The sequence below is a fragment of the Papio anubis genome, chromosome 2 (genome assembly GCF_008728515.1).
Source record: "Papio anubis isolate 15944 chromosome 2, Panubis1.0, whole genome shotgun sequence".
Taxonomy (NCBI): Eukaryota; Metazoa; Chordata; class Mammalia; order Primates; family Cercopithecidae; genus Papio; species Papio anubis.
The window spans coordinates 12,427,658-12,440,952 of record NC_044977.1 but is presented as its reverse complement, the minus strand read 5'-3'; the positions used below and the strand labels follow the sequence as shown (position 1 = coordinate 12,440,952).

General features: G+C 38.2%; 1 protein-coding gene across 2 annotated transcripts in view; it reads right to left on the bottom strand.

Annotated features, from left to right (window-relative positions):
- CSNKA2IP (casein kinase 2 subunit alpha' interacting protein) overlaps positions 1-6,418 on the bottom strand; it is a 127,217-nt gene extending 120,799 nt beyond the window's left edge. For both annotated transcript variants that reach the window (XM_031662945.1, XM_031662944.1), the window contains exon 1: positions 6,179-6,418. The gene's annotated coding sequence lies outside the window, so the exon portion shown is untranslated. The remainder of the gene's footprint in view (positions 1-6,178) is intronic.
- Between the last annotated feature and the right edge of the window lie 6,877 nt (positions 6,419-13,295).

Below are 13,295 nucleotides of genomic sequence, written 5' to 3'. Positions count from 1 at the left end.
GTTAACAGTTTGTAAAAGGAAGGTGAGCTTCTACAGATAGGATAGTTAACAGCTTGCTACTTTGTTAATTTCAAGAATATCTTGAAGTAGAATGGGAGCCTGGTTGCAATTTCTGGCAGAAATATTATCAGCAGCTACTAGAATTCTACCACAAAGTTTCTAGCACTAAAATATTTGAAAGTTTGTTCTTGCACAAACATTGTGGAAATATTCTTATTTAAATGATAGGTGTCAGAATTTCTCATTATGTGCCATCCTATAAATAAATCTTAATAGTAGGGAAAAACTATTTGAATAACCAAGAAGATTGTGAAATCTAGACTGAAAAATAAAAGCAGCTATGTGGCATTTTGTTGTGTTCTACCATAATTAAGTTAACTTTGAAGAGCACATTGCACTAATTTGCTTATATATTAACTGTTTAATATTTTCTTCTAATAAGAGGAAACAATCTAAATTTAAATGAATAAAAGACATACAGATTCTTGCGTCAGTCTCCCAGTGACTTTTGTTTAGTCATTTATGTGCAATGGCCCTTTGATCCCCAAATCACTAACCTTATGTACTTCATTTATAATAAGTTTACTACTATTAAATAATTTATATTTTATCATCAGAAAATAATTCTGAAAGTATCCCTATTTGGTTCCTATACCAATGTCATTCTTTATCAAATGGCATTGTATTACTCAAATTAGTGACTTTCACATAACAAGCTAAACTAATGACTCATAACCAAGCCCAATAATAATGCTGAATAAGAATATGGCCATTTCTATCAACAGGCTTACTGGAGGGATAAAGAGGAGAGACTAGTCATAAGGATCCTCCCTTGGTTGTATCTCCTTTTTCTCAGTTCTTATCACTGTACCACAAAAAGGGACGTAGTGTTTAATTATTATGGTTGTTGAATGCCATCACCACCACCTTACCAAGCTCATAACTTGTCAAAAGGAAATGAAAAATTAAGTTCTGTTGGGGACTCTGAGACAGGGACACAATATCTGAAGATCTGAACATCATCCCTGCCATTACATTGATTTGCACTCCTCTGCTTGGGCCATTTCTGTACAATGAGGGGGTTGGTTAAGGCATATGCACTCCCAGGCACCTGTGTTCTGGGCATCGTCAGAAGCAACCCATGGCATAAATGTAACCATATATGAAAATTCCTCATGAATCTAGAAGTATGCTGTCCTGGATTATGTCTCCTACCCTTATGTGGCTATTTAAGTGTAAAAATAAAGAAATTAATAGTAAATATTTAAAATTCAGTTTCTCAGTAATAAAGCCGAATTGCAAGTGCTCATAGCTCCATGTGCCTATTGGCTACCAAGAAAAGAGAAAATTCTACATAAGTAACTATGCTATGTGTATTATTTTCTGGAAACAGAGGTAATTATCAACCTACAAAAGTATTAATTTGTTTCCAAGAACTAATGGAGGTGGTAGAGTCATGTATATACAGTTTTGCATTTTGGGGTTTTTTTAAACCATGCTCAGATCCTTTTCCTTTTTTTCTGACAATATAGACATGTGCAAATCTCTTGCTTCCTTTTTGACAAAAAAGTTCTGAGTATTGCTAAAAGAAAATTTCAGCTGAATTACATGTAAAGGAGTTTAATTGACCAATGAATGATTAGTGAATCAGGCAGACCTCAGAATCACAGCAGATTCAAGAGAGACTCCAGCACAGCCACATGGTGGAAGACAATTTATGGACAGCAAAAGGAAAGTGACCTACAGAAAATGGAAGTGAGGCACAGAAACAGCTGGATTGTTTACAACTCGGCAATTGCCTTATTTGAACACGGTTCAAACAGCTGGCTACATGTGATTGGCCAAAACTCAGTGATTGGCACAGGTGTGGGCTATAATAGGTTTACACCTCGACCTGTGATAATTCATGATGTACAGAAAAGCTTTTAGGCCTGACTTACTATGGAAGAAAGCAGCTTTAGGCTAACTTTGATTTAACAGTATATGTAAGCCCCTGAATTCTAAAGCATTTCTTAATAGTCGTACAGAACTCTGAAGGCATATACCTACATAATATTGTAGCGAAGATATGTTTTGAATATTATTTACTGTACCAGACTGCTTGCTAACACTAAAAAAAGGCATACGCACATACAAATAAAAACTATCAACCAAAAACACTTAAAAATATTTATGCTAATACATATGTCAGCAATCTGGGAATGATCCGTTTCATGACTTAGATTTAATAATACCTATTGACATTTAATTTTCTATAATCCTCTGCTTATCAAGAGACAATACACTAACTAAAAACACATCAATATATGACTGATTATAGAACTTCACCATTGTTTTCAAACATACCAAAATGTATATATTCAAATATATTTTGACTTTCTCAACTAGTTGCTTTTCAGAAAAATGAATTCCCTTCAGATTCTCCAAAAGTTTATTTTAAATAACATTAATGTTATCAGATATTAATACTTCAGGAGCATAATTTTGTGTCTGAAAATAGTCCAAGGTCATCTATAGCCAAATCCGGGTCATAATTCTGGATACGATCAAAGTGAAACTAAAAGCAATAAGACTTTGTTTTTTCCTGTGGGAATAATAATGAGGTAGCATTTATTGAGTATCCATGAAATACCAAGAAATGTTTACTATTTAACATAATTATTCTTGTCCTCATCGCTGTTTTCCTGTAAGGAACACAGGAAACAGCTGCTCACAGAAGTCTCATAACTTACCTAAAGTTACATGTCAGGCACGTTTTAGAACAAGAATCCATACACAGAAATATCTAGCTAGTCTAAATCTAGGATGTCTCAATGAGACATTTTAAAATTCATTTCTTGTTTATAATTATTTTTACTTTTACAATTTGTATTATAAAAATGCATATATTAATAATGATTCAGGTCAATATTTATTGTACATTTTATGATTTTGGTGTTTGAAAGAAAACAACCTCTGACCACAATTATTCCTCCAGACATATCTTGATTTTTTTTATATAGAATATCAATAAAATCCTAAAATGAAAATAAAAGCCTTCAAATACTTATTAATTAAACTTTTTTGTAACATTTTCATATTATTTCACATAAAAACTTGAATTTGAATTGAAAAGTAAATATGCACTTGCCTAAATTTGAAATGTGGAAAAAATATGCACCATAATTTGGATGCATATGTTTTAGTATGTTTACAAAAGACTAACAAAATTTGACATAAAATAATATTTGTTCAAGTCTGGAACACAAACATTGATTCTAACGTATTTATTTATGAAGTTGGAATACAGCTTTAAAATATGACTTGGAATGGTTATCTCCCATGCAGTTCAGTAAGACAAAGGCTCTTATAAATATCATATACCATTGAACACTATCAATTAAGTATGTAAACCCAAGATAAAGCTGTTCAGGTGGCATACCAGACTAAGTAGAATTATTACAGACAGTTTGTATCAATTAAGAAAGTTCAAGCAGTTATTTAAATACTTGAGGCTATTCATTAGCCCTTAAAGCTCAAAGAAATCACCAAAGTGTAATTATATCCAGCCTAGAGATTGGCACTTAAGTTTATAAGAGGTTAAGAAAGCCCCACAGGTCATGATTGAACAAATAGCTCCCCCTCACAGCACAAGTGATATCTTAGAAGAACACAATGACAGGGGAGAGATCTTGGTACTGAAGAATATGCAGTTTCTGAAAAGTGAGGAATTTGACATAACTATTATTTGAGAAACTTGCCAGTGAATTAGCATAAAATATATCATCATGAAGAATTCAGTTCATCTCTAACACTGGATACATAAACTACATGCAACTTTAAAAAAATTTCAAGTGCTATAAATCCTAAATTCAATCACAGAAGCAATGTTAACAAGTACATTCCCTCTTGGAGGTTTCCTTTCTCTAGATGTGTCTTCACCAATTTAACCATGCTCCTAAATACTATCTCATGGCAGGCAATTAAGACTCTGTAAGACTCAGAATATACATCTATGTACCCATTTCTTTTGAAAAAGGGAAAGAAAATTACTTAGCTATAATCATACTCTCAATGAGTCATAATCACAATGACTCTGAACCTTTTTTTTTTTTTTTTTTTTTTTTGAGACGGAGTCTCGCTGTGTCTCCCAGGCTGGAGTGCAGTGGCGCGATCTTGGCTCACTGCAAGCTCCGCCTCCTGGGTTCACGCCAATCTCCCGCCTCAGCCTCCGAGTAGCTGGGACTACAGGCGCCCGCCACCACGCCCGGCTAATTTTTTGTATTTTTAGTAGAGACGGGGTTTCACCGTGTTAGCCAGGATGGTCTCGATCTCCTGACCTCGTGATCCGCCCGTCTCGGCCTCCCAAAGTGCTGGGATTACAGGCTTGAGCCACCGCGCCCGGCCGACTCTGAACCTTTTAAACCCAAACTCTTTCTTGGTACATATAGAAATTACTTTATCCAGGAAGTTTAAAGTCATTCCGTGTCCTTGCAAATGGGCAACTATACATCCAATTCTTAAAGTCCAATGCATATCTAAAAATATTAGCTTTATAATTTTAGATAGGTAGAAAATTGTGAATGGAGACAGTTATAATAATGGCCGAGAAGAACAACAAAGAAAAGAAAACAAAAACTTCTTCAATAGGTCTTAAAACAGTGTCTCTCCACTTAAACACACACCATAAGTTCTCACCGCCATGATTGCTGCTCTGGTTAACATTCCTTCACAGAAAAATTATACAGTTCGCCAGTGTTCAAAGATTTACAAAGAGCACTTATTAAATCTATGCTGAAAGTAATTTAACTTTGAATGATTCGGAATTTTCTTCAGAATTTTTTCCTGTCCCAAGTATCATCATTACCATCATACATACACCAGTTATCACCGAACAATCTTATAGGTAGAGAATGCATCAGAAATGGACTTTTCCTGTACATACCTTAAACTATATGTGAGTGCTGGGTATAAAGCTTAAAGAAAAGAAATCAACATATCAAAGAGGTATCTGCACTCCCATGTTTATTGCAGCACTACTCACAATAGCCAAGGGATGGAAACATCCTAAGTGTTCATCAGTGGACAAATGGATCCAGAAAATGTGACACATATACACAATGGAATGTTATTCAGCCATAAAAAGGAATGAAATCATGTCGTTTGCAACACGGATAAAACTGGAGGACATTATGTTAAGTGAAATTAGTCAGGCACAGAAAGATATTATCACACATATATGAGAGCTACCCAAAAAAAAAATTGAACTCATGAAGACAGAGTGGAATGATGGTTACCAGAGACTGAGAAGGGTAATGGGAACTGGGGAATAAAGTGAGGATGCTTAATGGGTACAAAACTACAGTCAATAGAAGAAATAAGATCTAGTGTTCTATAGCACAATAGAATGACTATAGTTACCACTAATTTAATGTATATTTTAAAATAATTGAAAGAGTGGAATTAGAATGTTCTAAAATAATAATAATGGTTTGAGATGATGGACACCCCAATTACCCTGGTTTGAACATCACACATTGTAAGCCTGTATCTAAACATCCCATGTACCGCATACACACATACAACTATTATGTACCCATAATAATAAATTTTAAAAATTAAATTAAAAAATTTTAAAAAACATAAGTGGGAATAAATCTGCATTTAGTTTATTTAATGGCCACCTATCTCTTTTTTTTTTTAATTTATTTATTATTATTATACTTTAAGTTGTAGGGTACATGTGCATAACATGCAGGTTTGTTACATATGTATACTTGTGCCATGTTGGTGTGCTGCACCCATCAACTCGTCATTTACATCAGGTATAACTCCCAATGCAATCCCTCCCCCCTCCCCCCTCCCCATGATAGGCCCCAGTGTGTGTTGTTCCCCTTCCTGAGTCCAGGTGATCTCATTGTTCAGTTCCCACCTATGAGTGAGAACATGCGGTGTACCCAAAGGATTATAAATTAGGCCACCTATCTCTTACTCATAATAGCAGAGACCTGAACAAAAGTGTATTCACTGACATTTTTTAGATGTTGGGTTTACAGGTTAACAAGACTTCCTTCTGCGTATACTGAAAAAAATAGCCCACCAATTTGCACACTCCTACATATGCACACATAAGCGTATACAATACAAAAGGACTTTAGCACTCTCTTGTACAGAAGCAGCCATGTAGCCAGGAACTCACCACCACACTGTAGCTGCTGAAATGTCCTTCTCATCCCTGTAGCTGTAGTGATTCCTGAGTCTTCATTTAATTTTCGCTGGTGACGAAACAAATGTCTAGAATCTCCATTATCCCATTGCCTCCATCCTTGATGACATGAGAGCCTTAATAGTCTACCTTCACTGCTGGAAAATGAGGGTGTGGAGTGTGAACAAGAGGTTCTGCTTCCACTCCCACCCTGAGGCCCACTTCATAATGGGAGATGTGTTCCAGAATCTTGGGCTGGAAATTAGAATAAGTTTCACCATAGAAATAAAAGTCTGAAGACCTGAAACTTCCCAGATAATCGGTAATACAATTCAGCTACTTTATACAATTTTATGAACTAACCAGAATAAACTGCTTCATATAATATACACATTATTAGAAAAATGCATTCTAAGTTTTTAAAAACTTAAAAAACAGTTTTTGAAATACGTCCTGTTCACTGTTTAAAGAATGTTCACAAAATAAAATCACACAGGAACAAATCGGTTACTACTCTCTAAAATCATAAAATTTTACATGATTTTTAATAGGCACACTTTTCAAATATTACATTTAAAAATGAACAAATTGTAAGCCGGGCAAGGGGGCTCACGCCTGTAATCCCAGCAGTTTGGGAGGCCGAGATGGGCGGATCACGAGGTCAGGAGATCGAGACCATTCTGACTAAAATGGTGAAAGCCCGTCTCTGCTAAAAATGCAAAAAAAAAAAAAATTAGATGGGCGGGCGTGGTGGCAGGTGCCTGTAGTCCCAGCTACTCGGGAGGCTGAGGCAGGAGAATGGCATGAACCCGAGAGGCAGAGCTTGCAGTGAGCCGAGATCGCTCCACTGCACTCCAGTCTGGGTGACAGAGCGAGACTCCGTCTCAAAAAATAAATAAATAAATAAATAAAAGAAAAATGACCAAATTGTAAATAGTAAAGGCTAGGAAGTAAAGGGCTTTGCACAGTATAGAGGGGAAATAAGCATTCAAATTACGTATTTTTGTGTACAATTTTTTTATTCTAGTTCAACTGGCTGTTTTATCTTTTCTTCTACAGACCTGATAAACTGGGTAATTCTCCCTTTTTATCCTGTATTTTCACTTTTGTCTTGCTCTTTACTGGATTATGCTAATTAGCATGCTAACAAAACAAAATCTTCTCTTGATCCTACTCTCTACATTGACTAGCACTCCATTTCATTTCTCCCTATGCAAAGTAAAACTCTTTGAGTTGCCTTTACTTAATATTTCCAAAAATTTTCTTCTCATTTTCTCCTAAACTCACTGCAACCAAGCTTTAAGCCATTCCACCAAAACTGTTCCTGCCACGATTATTATTTACTTCTGCATTGCTCAATTCCATGGTCAGTTTTCTGCCCTTGATCCAATAGCAGTATCTGACACATCTGATCGTTGTCTCCTTCTAGATACATTTTTCAGGACACCTCCCATTCTTGGTCTCTCTTGTAGGTCTGATCACGTCTAATTGCTCGGTTCTTCTCTATCTCCTCCCTTAGTGATCTTACCTCGTTCCATGACTTATGTTAGCACTTTAAAGACATTATTCAAACATCTTCGGGTGCCTATGGTTTCCGATTAGAAGTCAGTGGCTTTGTGTATCATTGTTTCCCTGTAGGTAATGAGTCACTTTTCTCTTCCTGCTTTCAAGATTTTCTCTTGACCTTTGGCTTTCAAAAATTTGACACTAATGAGATCAGGCAGAGTTTGGGTTATGCTTACCTTGATTTGCGTTTGCTTAGGTCTTTGAATCTGTAATATTGAGTCTTTCACCAAATCAGAGAAATGTTCAGCCATTTTTATTTCAACTAATTTTTCTGGCTTATTCCCTTTCCTCTCTTCTGGACTCCAATTACAGTTGTGTTAGACCTTTTGAGGTTAGATTCTTAAATTTCTGTTCAAATTTCTGAATCTTTATTTTCTGGCTTTCCCAGATTGGATAATGTCTTGATCTTACTTAACGTACACTGGCTCTTTCCTATTTATCTCCATGCTACTGTTAAGCCTGCCCAGTGAATTCTTTAATTCAGATGCTGTATTTCTTAGCTGTGGAATTTTCATTTGGTTCTTTTTTACGTTTTCTGTTTTTCTGTTGAGAATTTCTGTATATTCATCCGTTATAAGCATCTTTAGTTTTCCTCATTGAGCACTAATATGGTTTAGCACCAAATCTTACCTTGAATTGTAATAATCCCCACATGTTGTGGGAAGGACCCAAGGGAGGTAACTGAATCATGAAGGCATGTTTTTCCCGTGCTGTTCTTGTAACAGTAAATAAGTCTCATGAGATCAGATGGTTTTATGAAGGAGAGTTTCCCTGCACATGCTTTCTTGCCTACTGCCACGCAAGACATGACTTTGCTTTGTGGAAGCGACTTTAGAATTGGGTAACAGGCAGAAGCCGGAACAGTTTGGAGGGCTCAGAAGAAGACAGAAAAATGTGGGAAAGTTTGGAACTTCCTGGAGATTTGTTGAATGACTTTGACAAAAATGTTGATAGTGATATGGACTTGTTGGGAACTGGAACAAAGGTGACTCTTGCTGTGCTTTAGCAAAGAGACTGGTGGCATTTTGCCCCTGCCCTAGAGACATATGGAACTTTGAACTTGAGAGAGATGATTTGGGGTATCTGGCAGAAGAAATTTCTAATCAGCAAACGTTCAAGAGGAAGCAGAGCATAGTGGAAAAATTGCAGCCTGATGATATGATAGAAAAAAAAAAAAAAAAGCTTTTTCTGGGGAGAAATTCAAGCTGGCTGCAGAAATTCGTGTAAGTAATGAGGAGTCCAATGTTAATCACCAAGACAATGGGGAAAATGTCACCAGGGCATTTCAGAGATCTTCACAGCAGCCCTTCCCATCACAGGCCTGGAGGCCTAGGAGGGAAAAATAATTTCCTGCGGCCAGGTCCAAGGCCCCACCTACCGACTGCCCCACTGTATGCAGCCTAGGGACTTGGCGCCCTGTGTCCCAGCTGCTCAAGTAATGGCTAAAAATGGCCATGGTACAGCTCAGATCATGGCTTCAGAGGGTGCAAGCCCCAAATCTTGACAGTTTCCACATGGTGTTGAGCCTGCAGGTGCACAGAAGTCAAGAATTGAGGTTTGGGAACCTCCTCCTAGATTTCAGAGGATGTATGGAAATGCCTGGATGTCCAGGCAGAGGTGTGCTGCAAGGACAGAGCCCTCATGGAGAACCTCTGCTAGTGTAGTGCAGAAGGGAAATATGATGTTGGAACACCCACATGAAGTCCCCACTGGGGCACAGCCCAGTGGTGGTATGAGAAGAGTGCCACCATCCTCCAGACCCCAGAATGGTAGATCCACCAACAGCTTGCACCATGGGCCTGGAAAAGCCACAGAAACTCAATGCCAGTCCAAGAAAGCAAGAAGGAGGGAGGCTGTACCCTGCAAAACCACAGTGGCAGAGCTGACCCAGCCATGGAAGCCCACCTGTCACATCAGCATGACCTAGATATGAGACATGGAATCAAAGGAGATCATTTTGGAACTTTAAGATTTGACTGTCCTGCTGGATTTCAGACTTGCATGGGACCTGTAGCCCCTTCATTTTTGCTAATTTCTCCCATTTGGAACAGCTGTATTTACTCAATGCCTATACCCCCATTGTATCCAGGAAGTAACTAACTTGCTTTTGATTTTACAGGTTCACAGGCAGAAGAAACTTGCCTTGTCTCAGATGAGACTTTGGACATGGACTTTTGGGTTAATGCTGGAATGAGTTAAAACTTTGGGGAACTACTGGAAGGCATGATTGGTTTTCAAATGTGAGGACAGGCGATTGGGAGGGGCCAAGAGTGGTATGATATGATTTGGTTCTGTGTCCCCACCCAAATCTCACCTTGAGTTGTAATAATTCCCGTGTGTCATGGGAGGGACCCAGTGGGAGGTAATTGAATCATGGGGGCAAGTTTTTCCCATATTGTTCTAGTAATAGTGAATAAATCTCACAAGATTGAATGGTTTTAATAAGGGGAGTTCTCCTGCACACCTTTCTTGCCTGCCCCATGTAAGACAAGACTTTGCTCCTCATTTGCCTTCTACCATGATTGTGAGGCCTCCTCAGCCATCTGGAACTGTGTGTGAATTAAAGCTCTTTCCTTTATAAGTTACCCAGTCCCAGGTATGTCTTTATTAGCAGCATGAGAACAGACTAATACAAGCACAGTTAAAACAGCAACTTTAAACTCCTTGCCCACTAATTCCAACAATGAGTCATCTCAGGATTGGCCTCCACTGCTTCTTATTTCTCTTGAGAATGGTCACATTTTCCTGATTTTTTTATATGTTAAGATTATATTCAGAACATTGCAAATGTTATGTTGTAGAGACTCTATATTCTATTTTATTCCTCCAAAGAATGGAATTTTTGTTTTACTAGCTAATTTAATTGGACTCAAACTGCAAAATCTTTCTCTCTAGAGGTAGCTCAAATGTCATTCACTTTTGTTGTTCTTAGCCGAAGTCTTTCCCACATATGAATGGTTCAAGTGTCAGCCAGAGACTTGAAAGAGTTCATTCACAGAGATTAGGCCTCCCTCTTCTGGCTCTCTGTTTCCCATTCACTTTCTACTATCTGTGGTTGCCCCAGATTCTGTCTTCTAATTCTTCAGGCCAAAAAACTTTGAGTTTTTTCACTAGAGTTTAGACACTCTTTGCAGAAACTATTGAAGATGACATTCAGGATAAAATCTACAAACTGAGAATCTCGCCCAGTGCTTTTTACACATTTTAATTTTCCTCCATAATCGGCCTGGCTTGTAAACTCCCATAGCCTTTGAGTCATTCTTTTGGTATTTTATCTAGAGCTTACTTACGGTTGTTATTTGTAAGATGGTGGGTTAGATTACTCAAAGATATTAATGGAAAACCAGCCCTCAGTTCAGCCTCATGACTTTAAAATCTCTATGCTGAAAACTTCTTAATTTCAAATTGAATGTTCCAAAGTTAACATGCTCAAGATTAATCTCCTGATCTCTTCTCCAACCCCAACCTGCCCCACAGCCAACCTTCCTCATCTCAGGAGGCCTCAGCTACATTCTTTCAGTAACTCCAGACAGAAAACTTTGAAGTTCTCTTGACTCCTCCTTTCCCTCATATCCTTCATCCCGTCCAGTAGGAAAATGTGTTGTCTCCACTTTTAAAATAAACCCAAAATGTGACCACTGTGCTCACTTTACACTTGTGGCTAGTATCATCTCTTGCAAGGATTATCACAATAACCTCCTAACTGATCACGTTGTAACCATTTTGTCCCCTTGGTCTATTATATTCATGGCTGCAGGCAGAATGATCCTTTACAAGGGCAAATCAGATCATTCTCCTTTTATTAACACCCAAATGGAGTTATCTTCTACCCAAAATAAAAGCCAAATTCTGTCAAATGAGCTCTAAACCCCAAAGATGTGTCCCCATTACCTCTGTGCCCTCTTGTACTACTACTAATCCCCTAGTCTGCTTTCCCTTAAATGTGCCTAGTGTGCTCTTGCCCTAGGACTTTGACTCCACCTGTTCCCTCTCACCTGGAATGCTCTTTCTCCAAATCCCAGGTTAGCTAACCATCTCACCTTTCTCAAAAGTCTGCTTAATCTTACCTCCAAAATGTGGCTATTTTGACCCTCAAATGTAATACTGCAACTTTCCCACTCCCTTTCCTGTGTCACCCTGCCAGAATACAAGATTCATGAGCTCATAGCCTTCTGTCCTCAGTATGTCTCAGGTATCTAGAACAGTGGCTGGCTCATAGCAATTGGTCAGTAAGTACATTGAACAAAGGAATGGTAAGCCCCATCCTATCTGATCACGGAAAAAAAGAATTTTAGTCATTCCGTGCTATTCTTGTTCATTTCAAGTTTAAATGTTTTTCATTCAAAATGTCCCTTTTTCTTTCTCTCAACCTGGTACCTAATTTTTTCAGGGGCTTATATGCAGAGGAAGGAGGCCAGGAGAGGACGTCTGTCTGTGACTTCCCTCTGAATTACATGGTCATTTGTTGAGATGGCCTCTTCCTTTCCTGGCCTCTGTCCTTGCATCTATTCCTACCGCCAGTCTCTGACATGTGTATTATTACTCCATGATCTGCAATAGCATCAAACAACCAAAACTGAGAAATCAGTTTAGTCTACTGGTTCTTTCCAATTGTGTCCCCTCTTTGAAAGCAGTGGAACGTTTTAGCCATGTTTCTATGTTTCTCTGGAGTCCAAAACCCCCTAACTCTTTTTTTTTGTTGTTCTTAAAGACAGGACCTCACTCTGTCACCCATGCTGGATTACAGTGGTACAATCCTGAGTATAATCTCAGACTCTTAGGCTCAAGCTATCCTCCCACCTCAGCCCTCTGAGTAGCTAGGACTACTATTGTACATCACCACATCCAGCAAAATTCTTTCAGATTTTTTTAGAAATGAGGGTCTTGTTATGTCGTGCAGGCTGATTTCCAACTCCTGACCTCAAGTGATCCTCTTCCCTTGGCCTTCCAAAGCACTAAAAGTACAGACTTAAGCCACCACGCCCAGCCAAACCTGAAATCTTTATCAGGACTTTATTATCTTGGACACCACAAAATGCCATCAGGACTCACACTCTTGTCAACATAGGAAATACCTACAAGAGTAGAGTCTGAGAAATTCCAGAAACTGGTTTCCTCTGCTTTTGGATATCCCAGCTTCTCTTGGGATTTTTTTTATCAATACCCCCTTTATCTGCTTTGAAATAACCCTGGGTACAGAACAGAGGAAAACCCCTAAGCAGGTTTAACCATTTTGCTTTCTCTCTTCTTCTATTCCCCTCCGCAGTTCAGAGGCGCTCTTGGTGGAGTGGAGAGTTCAGAACTGGATAACAAATATTCTTTGTAAATATTTCTGTCTTGCATAAGAATTGAAGATTTTGAGTTTAAAAGCCAAGGATTTGACACTTTTTTCCTTGGTCTTTTTTTTCCCCCAATTTTTTGTATACATCTGTGAACCTTGAAAATCTGAGACAAGTCTCAGTTAATTTAGAAAGTTTATTTTGCCAAAGTCGAGGACGCACACCTGTGACACAGACTCAGAAGGTCATGACAACATGTGCCCAAG